Source organism: Epargyreus clarus, unplaced genomic scaffold (assembly GCF_041222505.1).
Source record: "Epargyreus clarus isolate Ecla_fem2 unplaced genomic scaffold, WU_Ecla_fem_2.2 ptg000007l, whole genome shotgun sequence".
Classification (NCBI taxonomy): domain Eukaryota; kingdom Metazoa; phylum Arthropoda; class Insecta; order Lepidoptera; family Hesperiidae; genus Epargyreus; species Epargyreus clarus.
In genome coordinates this window covers 7,269,127-7,286,092 of record NW_027332215.1, presented here as the reverse complement: position 1 = coordinate 7,286,092, position 16,966 = coordinate 7,269,127, and positions in this window count along the sequence as shown.

Sequence of the window (16,966 nt, the reverse complement as noted above, 5' to 3'; positions counted from 1 at the left end):
GAAAAATGCATGGCATATGATGGATGTATCTTATGATATGATATTAGTTCATAGATTTTTGGAACTATACTATAGAGTCAGCAGGTTTTGATGGATGTATGGTAGATGTCACTGGTCGTCGTAACGACTGTAAACCCTTAGTCGCCTCATACGACACCCACGGGTAGACTTGGGGTGGTCTATTCTAAGCCGGAAACCACGCGGCGATTACTTTTCAATTTATTATTCACTTATTGCTTTAACGATCCTCAAGAATATATGAAATATATATAACTTTAGAAAAAAGTCGGATTTTGAGAAAGTTTCATACTTTTTGAAAAATTCTCGGAATAATTAGGAGTATCTTATGATTTATCAATTCATCTACATAAGAACTGTACATAATACAGTCTTATCTTCGCCTTGTTTACTTGACTCTACTTCTACTGACTAAATAAAATATATAAGAAATAAAACACTACACACTCATTGGCCCACTCTAGGTTTCCCTGTGGAGCCATACACGCACATAAAGACAAATACCCAAACGTCCAAGTCCAGAACAGATAGCAGATTTTGATATCCGTCCGTCCGGGAATCGAACCCGGAACCCACTTCGCGACAGAAAGATTATTTAATGTCAAGTGGGTCGTTAAAAAAACAGTATCTAAAAAAATCTAAAGTGGTCATGAAATGAAGCAAGTCACAAGGCAAAGAAGGACTTGAATAATTATGATCTACCCCAGTTAAGAAATTAAATACGACACTTCCTTAAAGTCTGATTTATATGAATATCATAGTTGTCTTTCAAAATTCATGTTAGGTTAGGTTCAGCGTCGAAACAGGACAAAAAATTGTTTAACGGTAGATGAATTTGCCAAAAATCAATATAGATTTCTGTTTTACTTTGATACATTTGAATAATAAGAAATGTACTGTATTATTTTTTATCTACATATATATTACAATAGACAAGACAAGATAATAGAACCATTAAAGAGTATTAAAATAGGAAATATTAATAGTAACCGGAACTTTTTATTAAACTAAGCGACAGGTATCTTTGTATATGTATATAATATAAAATGGGTGATTAAGAATCAGGTTTCGAGACTCCACCATATCCTACCTACCTAACTAACCTAATGTATGATTATTAGTGTATTGGATTTATCCAAATACTAAATATAATTCTTACTAAAAAGAATTGTCAGCCAATCTGCACTTAGGCAGTGCCGTGGCTAAAACCCGCCTCACTAATTGGAGACCCGTTATCTCGCAGAAGATTAAATATAATTAATATAGTACGTTCATATACTGATATATATATATATGTTAGTAACAGGAATGGAGAAGTTTTCTCTACAGAAATTATTTTACTATTTTAAGTAAAAAGCTCATTTATAGTACAACTTGCCGTTTACCAGCTGCAAATTAACAGTCTTAAGCTTCATAGTATAGTGAAGAAATATATCATATAAATTTCTACTACAAATATTTTGAAAACCCTGATAGTAGGGCTAGCCAGAATGGCAGAGATCGAGAATTCTTACAAATTACGTTACTACACAAAGGGGACTTGTATAGTATATACGAGATAAAATGCTTATTTACGTGAATACTTTTAAATGTACATAGACACACACATATATATAAATTATGTATTTAAAAATGACATAACACATGGTGCTGTGTCGTCATTTTTTGGAGAACTTGGCCGATACGCTACCGCGCGTCTTGCTACCTACTATGACTATTATGACTAATGAGACGGGTCGCATGACAGTATTATACATTAAACATAGACCCTAAACTCATACTACTACAGATTGGTGTTTTGTGCGATACTTTTTCAAATAGTATTTAATATTAGTACTTACTAGAGAATAAAATCCTAAAGCTAGATGGGTAGATAGGTACAAATATCTACTTCGAAAATGGCATACATACATGAATAGATAGGTACACACATATACTTCAAAAATGCAATTACCCAAAAATTGCAATTACTTTCTAGATATCTAATATAACTAATGAGATGGGTCCGTGTGACAAGATTATATATTACACATAGACCCTAACCTCATACAACTACAATTTGGTGCTTTATTTTTTGTATGATACTTTATTTAACTGCTTTTTTTTTAATATAAGGACTTGCTCAAGAATACAATCTTAAAATTTGCAATTTCCCAATAAATACTGATTGAATGGACAAATGTGGTCTAATTTTTTATTATCAAGAACATTTTTGTGGAATTATTTAATGACATAACACACGATGGTATGTCGCCAGTTGCGTTTTTTAGAACTTGGCGGATATTCTACCGCGTGTATAGATACCTACAATGACTACTATGACCTATGACTAATGAGATGGGTCCGTGTGACAATATTATACATTAAACATAGACCCTAAACTCATACAACTACAGATTGGTGTTTTGTGTGATACTTATTCAAGTAGTATTTAATATTAGTACTTACTGGAGAATAATATCCTAAAACTACATAAATAGATAAGTACACACATCTAATTCAAAAATGCAACTACCCTAGAATTGCAATTACTTTCTAGATATCTAATATAACTAATGAGATGGGTCCGTGTGACAAGATTATACATTACACATAGACCCTAGCCTCATACAACTACTATTTGGTGTTTTATTTTTTGTATAATACTTTATTTAACTGCTTTTTTTTAAATATAAGGACTTACTCAATAATAAAATCTTAAAATTTGGCAATTTCCAAATAAATACTGATGGAATGGACAGATATGGTCTAGACGAATTTTTTTTATCAATAATATTTTTGTGGATGGATGGATGTGGATGTGGATTAATCACATAACACACGATGGTATGTCGCCAGTTGCATTTTTTAGAACTTGGCGGATATTGTACCGCGTGTCTAAATACCTAATATGACTACTATGACCTATGACTAATGAGATGGGTCCGTGTGACAAGATTGTACATTACACATAGACCCTAAACTCATACGACTACAACTTGGGGTGTTGGGCTATATTTATCCAAGTACTTTTTAAATGTTAGTACTTACTGAATAATAAAATCCTAAAAATAGATGGATAGATAGGTACAAATATCTACTTCGAAAATGCCATTACGCTACAACACCAGATTAAATGAATATATGTGATCTAGACCATAAATGATTTATCAAAAACATTTTTGTGGAAAAAGTTAATAACATAACACAGGGTGATGTGCCGCCAATTACTTGGCTGATACGCTACCATGTGCCAAACCTACTATAACCTATGACTAATGAGATGGGTCCACGTGACAACACTATACATTGAACATAGACCCTAAACTCATACAACTACAGATTGGTGTTTTGTATGATACTTATCCAAGCAGTATTTAATATTAGTACTTACTGGAGAATAATATCCTAAAACTACATGAACAGATAAGTACACATATCTAATTCAAAATGCAACTACCCAAGAATTGCATTTACTTTCTAGATATCTAATATAACTAATGAGATGGGTTCATGTGACAAGATTATACATTACACATAGACCCTAACCTCATACAACTACAGATTGGTGTTTTGAATGATACTTATCCAAGCAGTATTTAATATTAGTACTTACTGGAGACTAATATCCTAAAACTACATGAATAGACCCTTACTTATCGTACACATATCTAATTCAAAATGCAACTACCCAAGAATTGCATTTACTTTCTAGATATCTAATATAACTAATGAGATGGGTTCATGTGACAAGATTATACATTACACATAGACCCTAACCTCATACAGCTACTATTTGGTGTTTTATTTTCTGTATAATACTTTATTTAACTGTTTTTTTTAAAATATAAGGACTTACTCAATAATAAAATCTTAAAATATGGCAATTTCCAAATAAATACTGATTGAATGGACAGATGTGGTCTAGACGAGTTTTTTTTATCAATAACATTTTTGTGGAAAAACTTAATCACATAACACACGATGGTATGTCGCCAGTTGCATTTTTTAGAACTTGGCGGATATTGTACCGCGTGTCTAAATACCTAATATAACTACTATGACCTATGACTAATGAGATGGGTCCGTGTGACAAGATTGTACATTACACATAGACTCTAAACGCATACGACTACAACTTGGGGTGTTGGGCTATATTTATCCAAGTACTTTTAAAATATTAGTACTTACTGAAGAATAAAATCCTAAAAATAGATGGATAGATAGGTACAAATATCTACTTCGAAAATGCCATTACGCTACAACACCAGATTAAATGAATATATGTGATCTAGACCATAAATGATTTATCAAAAACATTTTTGTGGAAAAAGTTAATAACATAACACAGGGTGATGTGCCGCCAATTACTTGGCTGATACGCTACCATGTGCCTAAACCTACTATAACCTATGACTAATGAGATGGGTCCACGTGACAACACTATACATTGAACATAGACCCTAAACTCATACAACTACAGATTGGTGTTTTGTATGATACTTATCCAAGCAGTATTTAATATTAGTACTTACTGGAGACTAATATCCTAAAACTACATGAATAGATAAGTACACATATCTAATTCAAAATGCAACTACCCAAGAATTGCAATTACTTTCTAGATATCTAATATAACTAATGAGATGGGTTCATGTGACAAGATTATACATTACACATAGACCCTAACCTCATACAACTACAATTTGGTGTTTTATTTTCTGTATAATACTTTATTTAACTGCTAAAACTACATGAATAGATAAGTACACATATCTAATTCACAAATGCAACTACCCAAGAATTGCAATTACTTTCTAGATATCTAATATAACTAATGAGGTGGGTCCGTGTGACAAGATTATACATTACACATAGACCCTAGCCTCATACAACTACTATTTGGTGTTTTATTTTTTGTATAATACTTTATTTAACTGCTTTTTTTTAAATATAAGGACTTACTCAATAATAAAATCTTAAAATATGGCAATTTCCAAATAAATACTGATTGAATGGACAGATGTGGTCTAGACGATTTTTTTTATCAATAATATTTTTGTGGAAAAACTTAATCACATAACACACGATGGTATGTCGCCAGTTGCATTTTTTAGAACTTGGCGGATATTGTACCGCGTGTCTAAATACCTAATATGACTACTATGACCTATGACTAATGAGATGGGTCCGTGTGACAAGATTGTACATTACACATAGACCCTAAACTCATACGACTACAACTTGGGGTGTTGGGCTATATTTATCCAAGTACTTTTTAAATATTAGTACTTACTGAAGAATAAAATCCTAAGACTAGATGGGTAGATAGGTACAAATATCTACTTCGAAAATGCCATTACGCTACAAAAACAGATTAAATGAATAAATGTGACCTAGACCATAAATGATTTATCAAAAACATTTTTGTGGAAAAAGTTAATAACATAACACACGGTGATATGTCGCCAGTTACTTTTTTTTGATAACTTGGCTGATGCGCTACCATGTGTCTAAACCCACTATAACCTATCTATGACTAATGAGATGGGTCCACGTGACAATATTATACATTACAAATAGACCCTAACCTCATACAACTACTATTTGGTGTTTTGCATGTATTTTATTCAACTACTTTATTAATATTAGTACTTAGTGAACTTTTAAACTACATACGTATATTTATGTAGAGAAGTTGATACTTCAAAAGTGTAATTACCCACGAATTACTGATTAAATGGGCTGATGTAACCTAGAAGATAAATTAGTTATCATCAAAGTTAATTCTAAATATTGTTATTTATGTGTGTACCTAACTACTATGCTATGTCTCCATTTTACATAGACATAAGTAATGTTATCTTAAGACGTTCGAAGAATACAAATTTAAATTAGGAAGTTGACGCCTACAACACTATTATATTAGACACATAAGTATACTAGACACAAAAGTATTTTAATACCATATTAAGTAAGCGTATGCAATAATCTATTATATATTATCTGATAAAATTACTAGAAAATCTTCTGACAAAAATGTGAGCAATCGAATAGTGAAATAGTTTGACCTGAAAATTATTATTCTGCTCTTAGGTAATTCTTAATTCCAGTTGTCGAAATCTTCTGTCAGATATTTTTTTAAAGTTTGTTGACCGTATGTTGTCATATAATAAATGATTAATACTTCTGTAGGGTATTAAAAATGTATATCTATGAAGATTTTAATTTAAGGTGGGTTGCATCGAAAGCCCGTTTAAAGTTTGCGTTAAAGTTAAATATATCAATAACTTTCACGGTAGCGATGGAATGTAATTATTTTGTGCTACAACATTTTATTTTTCATTGATGTTATTTGTGTCGCTATCAGCACAATTTTAGGCGACGTTGACAGATACGGAAGTTGACATATACTATAACTTTAACCGATCGACATCGAGCGGTTAATGTTAAGTGTTAGTTATGATGTAATTTCAACCTCATCGAAAATGGTGCAACTAAAAAAAATTATAAACATAGATTTGACGATTGGTTAGGTTTTTGTAAATGTTGAAATTATATGATGCAACTCACCCTAATGTATGTAAAGAAACATTGCAGATTACACACACATCTATTGAACTCCGTATTTCGAATTCGGTTAACTTTGCAAGGAGACTGTTTTGATCTGCAATATTTCTTGCCTTATTCTATCTTACTGTTATGCTGCTCCTCGGAGACTGCAAACCGATGAGTTGACAGTGGGCGCTGAATGAAGCGTTCAGTCTGTAGACAAATTTTACATGATACTAGTTGACCCGGCAAACGTTGTGTTGCCATATGAATAAAATAATGTTAAGGGTGAGCAACCCTTATCACTTAGGGGTACGAAAAATAGATAGTAGCCAATTATCAGACCTACTGAATATGCATATAAAATTTGGTGAAAATCGGTAAAGCCGTTTCGGAGGAGTACGGTAACTAACATTGTGACACGAGAATTTGATATATAAGATATGGTTTACAATTTAAGGACCACATTCGATAAAGCGCAGGTGTCATAATTATAATATTAAATGTGTGCTTCGCATAGCATTCGCAGACAATCTCTGAAGAATGTGATGAATAAACGCTAAGAGCCTGTGAATTTTGGAAAACAGAATGCAAACAATAGTAATTGCAATGCAATGGTTTATGGTGGTTATGCTTTAGGCAAATTCAATCGCGGCAGCCATTTAAGTCATGTAAGTAAAATCGCACATTATATCAAGCAGTCTTAATAGAGTTAATTTAATAAGTACGACGCCATATGAAAGCTTTGCCTTGATTTCTTTTTGAAAACGAGAATCGCATATATAGTGCAGTTAAATTTCTTAACTTCATACATTGGCGTAATTGCGAAAATATGCAATAATTATTGGCAATATGCAAAAGAAAATTCGATATTGCATTGCAAAAAATACTTAAATATCTCACTAAACCACTCCATTTAATGAAATCACGATGTATCATCATGATTACATTGTCATATTTTTTTATGATCAGCATACTGTATTGGTGTGACTCAACGTCAGGTGATGCTTAATTTAGTTTGAATTTTATGTCTCATTATAAGTACGTAGCATCAGGTATCTACACATATTATTATTCAATGTCGGTTAATTACTTAGACTGAAATTTAAATTAGTTGCTGACTTACCCGTGAAGGAGGATTCCATCCAAATTTCATCCGAAGTGTCCAATCCTGTAGAGAAAAAAAATAGTCCTATATATTTTTGTAGTCATAAAAAATATAATTTGAATTTAAAATCATACAGCTATGAATATAAAGCATATTAATTTAAAAAGGTCTTACATTTTGTAATATTTGGCACAACGTACTTAACGTACAATTTCTTCTAATTCACATATTCTCCTCTGATGCTGTCATAAGTTTTTCTATTAATTTATCAAATAGTTCAAAATCCAAACGGGGCAATAGCGTAGTCCTTTCAAAACTGCCAAAGTAGTCGGGTGAAGATGATTCTCAGGGTCTAGTGAGAGGTGAGCCGTACCTGTCACCGTGCGTTATGGACGTGTCTTCCCTGTATCGAGACAATAGATGTATACAGTAGAAAAACTACCACGAAGTGTTGTTACAGGTCGTCGATAACCCTGAGCGAGAATCATCCCTTTGAAACGTTTTATCATCATGCATTTTTATTGAAGGGTTGATCTTTGATAGCCACGCTGGTATGCTTCTTTATACCATTCAAAGCTGAAAGTATTCGATTCAGCACGTTGCCCACCGTCATCATCATCAGAGTACGGAAAAACACAGCGGCGTTTCCGAGCGAAACTCCAGTTAGGAGTAGTACACTTGTAGTAATAGGGCGGGGTGGAATACATTTCAGCGAGTAGTTCACTGATAAGTTTGTTTATTTCGAAGTAGAGTTGAAGTTTGTATCGTATTTCTTCTTCAATTTCCTCAAGAGTCATATATCGTCCCAGCCGGGAACTACTTACTTCATCGGTATCGGTGTCGATATCACCGTCGAAATCGCTATCGTCGTCGCTATCGTCGTCGCTATCGTCATCGCTATCGGTATCGCAGGCACTGTCAGGATCGATTTTTATTATTCCAAGTACAAAATGCATTTCAAATCAACTAACTTCTGCTTGAAGAATCACGGACCTATGGACAAAAGAGATAACTGGTTATTAATAAAATAAGTGTATCAAATTTGCTATAATTATCATAACAATATTTATATTTATAGAATACATGTATATTGCGTATGTATATTGTGAATATGTATTGTATAATTTAGAAACATTTATATTGATTAGGATAATAAAGATCGGAATTTAAGGTCTAGTACCCGGAATGTAATACAGACTCAGAGTCTAGATCTGGATAGAAGTATTATCGTCCTCATAATTAAGTCAGAAATAAGTAGATCAGAATGAATGAATTGGAAATAAGTTTCCCAAATCTACAGATTTTTCAATAATTTCTTGAATTTGAATAGTTTACGATTATCTTTGGAATAAGTATCAATTTCTGGATCATTTCAGCACCTAGATGTGTCTGAATCCAGTTTAAGGTCCAGTTATACTTGTGAATCAGAGTCAGAATTTACGTTGTCCTTGCACCTGAATAGATAATAATCTGATCAGGATCCAATAAATTCTTTTATTTAGATCAGTATTATGGTCTGAATTATTATTGTACCTAAGTAGATGTTGCTGAATCAGGTCAATAGTCAAGCACACCCTTGGATCTAGATCAGGATGAGAGTCCAGTAATTCCTTCTATTTGGATCAACATCAAGGTCTGGATCAGTCTTGCATCTGGATGTCGGTGAACCTGGTTCAAGGTCCACCAACCCTTAGATCTAGACCAGCATCAGAGGCCAGAAGATTCTTCTATTTGGATCAGCATTAGGTCTGGATCAGTCTTGCACCTGGTTCATGGTCCATCACAGTCTTGGATCTAGATCAGCATTAGAGTTCAATAGACCCTTCCATTTGGATCAGCATCAAGGTCTGGATCAGTCTTGCGCCTGGATGTTGGTGAACCTGGTTCAAGATCATGCAACCGTTGGATCTAGATCAGCATCAGAGGCCTGTAGACCCTTCCATTTGAATTAGCATCAAGGTCTGGATCAGTCTTGCACCTGCATGTTGGTGAACGTGGTTTACGGTTCAGCACAGTCTTGGATCTAGATCAGCATCAGAGGCCTGTAGACCCTTCCATTTGAATCAGCATCAAGGTCAGTCTTGCACCTGCATGTCAGTAAACCTGGTTTACGGTCCAGATAGTATTGGATCTAGATCAGCATCAGAGTCCAGTAGACCTTTCTTTTGGAACAGCGTCAAAGTCTGGATGAGTCTTGCAGATCTTGGTGAATCTGGTTAAAGGTCCATCACACCCTTGGATAAAGATCAGTTTTAATGTTCAGTAGACTCTTCCATTTCGATCAGCATCAAGGTCTGGATCAGTCTTGAACCTGAATGTCGGTGAACCTGGTTCAAGATCCAGCATCCCTTGCATCTACATCAGGCGTTAGAGTCCATTAGACCCTTCCATTTCGATCAGCATCAAGGTCTGGATTAGTCTTGCAGCTGGATCTTGGTGAATCTGGTTAAAGGTCCATCACAACCTTGGATCTAGATCGGAGTTTGAGTCCAGTAGACCCTTCCATTTCAAGCAGCATCAAGGTCTGGATCAGTCTTGCACCTGGATCTTGGTGAATCTGGTTAAAGGTCCATCACAACCTTGGATCTAGATCGGAGTTTGAGTCCAGTAGACCCTTCCATTTCAAGCAGCATCAAGGTCTGGATCAGTCTTGCACCTAGATGTCGGTGAACGTGGTTCAAGATCCAGCAACCCTTAGTTCTAGATCAGCATCAGGGGCCTGTAGACCCTTCCATTTGAATCAGCATCAAGGTCTGGATCAGTCTTGCACCTGCATGTTGGTGAACGTGGTTTACGGTTCAGCACAGTCTTGGATCTAGATCAGCATCAGAGTCTAGTAGACTTTTCCATTTGTATCAGCATCAAAGTCTGAATCAGTCTTGCACCTGGATCTTGGTGAATCTGGTTAAAGGTCCATCACACCCTTGGATCAAGATGAGGGCTAGAGACCAGAAGACAATTCCATTTCGATCAACATCAAGGTCTGGATCAGTCTTGCATCTGGATGTCGGTGAACCTGGTTCAAGATCCAGCAACCCTTGGATCTAGATCAGCATCAGAGGCCTGTAGATCCTTCCATTTGAAGCAGCATCAAGGTCTGGATCAGTCTTGCACCTGCATGTCAGTAAACCTGGTTTACGGTCCAGACAGTCTTGGATCTAGATCAGCATCAGAGTTCAGTAGACCCTTCCATTTCGATCAGCATCAAGGTCTGGATCAGTCTTGCACCTGGATCTTGGTGAATCTGGTTAAACGTCCATCACTCCCTTGGATCTAGATCAGCATCAGAGTTCAATAGACCCTTCCATTTGAATCAGCATTAAGGTCTGGATCAGTCTTGCACCTGCATGTCAGTAAACCTGGTTTACGGTCCAGACAGTCTTGGATCTAGATCAGCATCAGAGTTCAGTAGACCTTTCCTTTTGGAACAGCGTCAAAGTCTGGATGAGTCTTGCACCGGGATCTTGGTGAATCTGGTTAAAGGTCCATCACACCCTCAGATCAAGATCAGTTTTAAAGTCCAGTAGACTCTTGCGTTTCGATCAGCTTCAAGGTCTGGATCAGTCTTGAACCTGAATGTCGGTGAACCTGGTTCAAGATCCAGCAACCCTTGGATCTACATCAGGGTTAGAGTCCAGTAGACCCTTCCATTTCGATCAGCATCAAGGTCTGGATCAGTCTTGCACCTGGATCTTGGTGAATCTGGTTAAACGTCCATCACAACCTTGGATCTAGATCGGAGTTTGAGTCCAGTAGACCCTTCCATTTCAAGCAGCATCAAGGTCTGGATCAGTCTTGCACCTAGATGTCGGTGAACCTGGTTCAAGGTCCAGCAACCCTTAGATCTAGACCAGCTTCAGAGGCCTGTAGATCCTTCTATTTAGATCAGCATTAGGTCTGGATCAGTCTTGCACCTGTTTCATGGTCCAGCACAGTCTTGGATCTAGATCAGCATCAGAGTTCAATAGACCCTTCCATTTGGATCAGCATCAAGGTCTGGATCAGTCTTGCACCTGGTTCATGGTCCAGCACAGTCTTGGATCTAGATCAGCATCAGAGTTCAATAGACCCTTCCATTTGGATCAGCATCAAGGTCTGGATCAGTCTTGCACCTGGTTCATGGTCCAGCACAGTCTTGGATCTAGATCAGCATCAGAGTTCAATAGACCCTTCCATTTGGATCAGCATCAAGGTCTGGATCAGTCTTGCACCTGGTTCATGGTCCAGCACAGTCTTGGATCTAGATCAGCATCAGAGTTCAATAGACCCTTCCATTTGGATCAGCATCAAGGTCTGGATCAGTCTTGCACCTGGTTCATGGTCCAGCACAGTTTTGGATCTAGATCAGCATCAGAGTTCAGTAGACCCTTCCATTTGGATCAGCATCAAGGTCTGGATCAGTCTTGCACCTGGTTCATAGTCCAGCACAGTCTTGGATCTAGATCAGCATTAGAGTCCAGTAGACCCTTCCATTTGGTTCAGCATCAAGGTCTGGATCAGTCTTGGACCTGGTTCAAGGTCCAGCACAGTCTTGGATCTAGATCAGCATCAGAGTCCAGTAGACCCTTCCATTTAGATCAGCATCAAGGTCTGGATCAGTCTTGCACCTGGTTCATGGTCCAGCACAGTTTTGGATCTAGATCAGCATCAGAGTTCAGTAGACCCTTCCATTTGGATCAGCATCAAGGTCTGGATCAGTCTTGCACCTGGTTCATAGTCCAGCACAGTCTTGGATCTAGATCAGCATCAGAGGCCTGTAGACCCTTCCATTTGAATCAGCATCAAGGTCTGGATCAGTCTTGCACCTGGATCTTGGTGAATCTGGTTAAACGTCCATCACTCCCTTGGATCTAGATCAGCATCAGAGTTCAATAGACCGTTCTATTTGGATCAACATCAAGGTCTGGATCAGTCTTGCACCTGCATGTCAGTAAACCTGGTTTACGGTCCAGACAGTCTTGGATCTAGATCAGCATCAGAGTTCAGTAGACCCTTCCATTTCGATCAGCATCAAGGTCTGGATCAGTCTTGCACCTGGATCTTGGTGAATCTGGTTAAACGTCCATCACTCCCTTGGATCTAGATCAGCATCAGAGTTCAATAGACCCTTCCATTTGAATCAGCATTAAGGTCTGGATCAGTCTTGCACCTGCATGTCAGTAAACCTGGTTTACGGTCCAGACAGTCTTGGATCTAGATCAGCATCAGAGTTCAGTAGACCTTTCCTTTTGGAACAGCGTCAAAGTCTGGATGAGTCTTGCACCGGGATCTTGGTGAATCTGGTTAAAGGTCCATCACACCCTCAGATCAAGATCAGTTTTAAAGTCCAGTAGACTCTTGCGTTTCGATCAGCTTCAAGGTCTGGATCAGTCTTGAACCTGAATGTCGGTGAACCTGGTTCAAGATCCAGCAACCCTTGGATCTACATCAGGGTTAGAGTCCAGTAGACCCTTCCATTTCGATCAGCATCAAGGTCTGGATCAGTCTTGCACCTGAATCTTGGTGAATCTGGTTAAACGTCCATCACAACCTTGGATCTAGATCGGAGTTTGAGTCCAGTAGACCCTTCCATTTCAAGCAGCATCAAGGTCTGGATCAGTCTTGCACCTAGATGTCGGTGAACCTGGTTCAAGGTCCAGCAACCCTTTGATCTAGACCAGCTTCAGAGGCCTGTAGATCCTTCTATTTAGATCAGCATTAGGTCTGGATCAGTCTTGCACCTGTTTCATGGTCCAGCACAGTCTTGGATCTAAATCAGCATCAGAGTTCAATAGACCCTTCCATTTGGATCAGCATCAAGGTCTGGATCAGTCTTGCACCTGGTTCATGGTCCAGCACAGTCTTGGATCTAGATCAGCATCAGAGTTCAATAGACCCTTCCATTTGGATCAGCATCAAGGTCTGGATCAGTCTTGCACCTGGTTCATGGTCCAGCACAGTCTTGGATCTAGATCAGCATCAGAGTTCAATAGACCCTTCCATTTGGATCAGCATCAAGGTCTGGATCAGTCTTGCACCTGGTTCATGGTCCAGCACAGTCTTGGATCTAGATCAGCATCAGAGTTCAATAGACCCTTCCATTTGGATCAGCATCAAGGTCTGGATCAGTCTTGCACCTGGTTCATGGTCCAGCACAGTCTTGGATCTAGATCAGCATCAGAGTTCAATAGACCCTTCCATTTGGATCAGCATCAAGGTCTGGATCAGTCTTGCACCTGGTTCATGGTCCAGCACAGTCTTGGATCTAGATCAGCATCAGAGTTCAATAGACCCTTCCATTTGGATCAGCATCAAGGTCTGGATCAGTCTTGCACCTGGTTCATGGTCCAGCACAGTCTTGGATCTAGATCAGCATCAGAGTCCAGTAGACCCTTCCATTTGGATCAGCATCAAGGTTGGATCAGTCTTGCACCTGCATGTTGGTGAACGTGGTTTACGGTTCAGCACAGTCTTGGATCTAGATCAGCATCAGAGTCCAGTAGACTTTTCCATTTGGATCAGCATCAAAGTCTGAATCAGTCTTGCACCTGGATCTTGGTGAATCTGGTTAAAGGTCCATCACACCCTTGGATCAAGATGAGGATTAGAGTCCAGAAGACAATTCCATTTGGATCAGCATCAAGGTCTAGATCAGTCTTGCACCTGGATGTTGATGAATCTGATTCAAAGTCCTGTACGCCCTTGGGTCTGAAATACCTTAGATCGGCATTCCTTTAGACCCTGGAATACTCCGGTATCCTACATCCTTCTCAGCCTAGCGTAATCCCCGGACTTGGGGAGGTGCAAAGGGGGTGGGGGTGAGATGGGGGTGGGGGTAGATATGATGGGTCATCATGGCAAGGCCCACCCTCTCCCCCACCCTCTCCCCCACCCTTCCATACATACAAATACAATAAAACAAATGCATACATGTCAAATTGAAATAGCCTTGTAGAATTATGTATATTATCTATGCAATAAGTAACCATCATAATTTCATATACATTTTATAACACATAAGAGAAATGAGATCAATGTAATGACTTACAACCCCCCTCCCCCCTCCCCACCCATTTCATGCTGTGATCACGCCTGACGTAGGCTTGATCCCTATGTCAAATTTCTCATCATATCCATGAAAATTCATAAATTTGAAAAAATCTACACCACCTATTTAATTTACTTAATGTAAGAATGTCAACTTTTCAGAAAATATGAAAATGTGTATTGCAGAGCCGACATAATAGCGGTGCGGCACCGGAAGTTAGCGGGGCTGCCAATCGCAATGTAAAAAATTGCGTTTTCCAACACACACCAAACCTTTTGGCGTTTTGTTTAAAAATAGTTTCCATACGGAAGCCGCGACATTTGCGTCGCAGAAATCATTTAGGAATTTTAATTATAGATAAGATTTTGAAGCAAAAATTGTGAAACGATTCAGCTGTAACATTTTTGTCACGATTCTAATGGTACGAAATCTTTTTGTAATTTATGTTTTTATTCGTTTCACTTTTTATAATGACAACGAGAATTAATGTCTAATTTCCTTGACATTGGTTCTTCTCTCAATCTAAATATATTATATAAAATGCTAATGTTCGTACGTAAATTCACAGTTTTCTCTATCATCCGCAACTCTGATCAACTTCCTGTTGGGATGGCAGATACCCCATGTAAGTGAAAGTATATTTGAATCGACATTTTAAAATACCTCCGGAAAATAATTTAAACACCCATCAAGATTTTTTATAAAGACATCATCTCAGTATAAAATACATAGTCGTCAAAATCGAAATTTAAACAGTATTACTATCACCAGTCTTTAAAAATTACCCATACTCGCCAACTCCCATCATCCTGTATTCTCCGGTGAATCTCTATATTTGTAGTTTGTAGGACATCTAAATGTGGAATTAAAAGTGTAAGAATATTTAGATCAACATTTTTAAATGTCTCCGGAAAATAATTTAAACACCAATCTAGATTTTTTGTAAAGACACCATCACAATTTAAAATACATTGTCATCAAAATAGGATTTTATGCAGTATCACCAGTCTCCTCCGAGTCTTCGACCTAATTTTTTAAGAAATAAAATTAAAAAGTTACCAATACTCGCCAACTCCCGTCATCCTGCATTCTGCGGTGAATCTCGATGTTTGTAGTTTGTAGGACATCTAAATATGGATTTTCAAATAAAATACAATTTTACTCACCCTTGTCCGAATTCTTCAGGCACTAGTCACTGAATCGAGAAAAAATTAAAGCGTCCAAATAATTACAGTTTATTTCAAATTACTTTAAAGTTGATGTTAATGGAATCACTGAATTTAGAAAAATCACTTTTGATAAATGTCCGTATACATCGCGAGTTCAGATTCACTTTGAACAGAAATTATCCCTGACAAAGGAATATTTCTAGGCGCGTCGCAGCTGGTATGACCGCCCTCGAAGGGCGGTTCGGTCTGAACTGGCGCTTGGGGAAGCTAGGAGCCTTTATATACCCGAGGGGGATGAAGCCTAGACAATTACCAGGCAACACGGCGTGGGTGTGAGCAGTCAGTGCATTCGAAAGCCGTAAAACACGACCTTCGGTTGGCGTAATAAAGTTTGAATTAATATAAATCACATCAAGAAAGGGATGCAAGTAATTGCATATATAGTTCATATGATGAATCTAGATAATTCTGCGCACAGAATACGCTGCATATGCTTTCCGTGTTTTAAGGATTGGACTGGATTTTTTAAATGGATAAAACATTTCATGAAAAAAAATTTAATGTGTTTTACCGGGATAATATAATACTTAAAAGCTTGTTGTCAATTCATAGAGGGTTGAATACCTGCTGAAATATTCAGATATACGTAAAATAAATATTTTACGTATATTGTATATTTCACGTAAATAACTTGTTTATTTTTAATTTGTCAAGAATAAAATGTTGCAACGTTTAATAACATTTTCAGATACTTTACTGATGACTTTTCTTTATTATTCAGATATATTCTTTATTATAGAAACGTAACTATCTTATATTGAACATGGATTGTCTCTTAAAACATAACACGTGACGTTATAAAAAAACATTCAGGATGTCTTCTCATGATGATATCTTATGCTGTGAAATGCGTCCAAACACTTTTATTTGCAATGATCAAAGAAAATGTATCTATCATTGCTTTTAATTATACCTTAATTACGTTCATTTGGGAAAAAGGTGTGCTATGCGAATTCGACACTACACGAGACAATTTTTATCTTATCTTTATTATAATAAATTACATACAATTACTTAATTATTTATTAAAGTCCTTTGTTATTGTTGTAATAT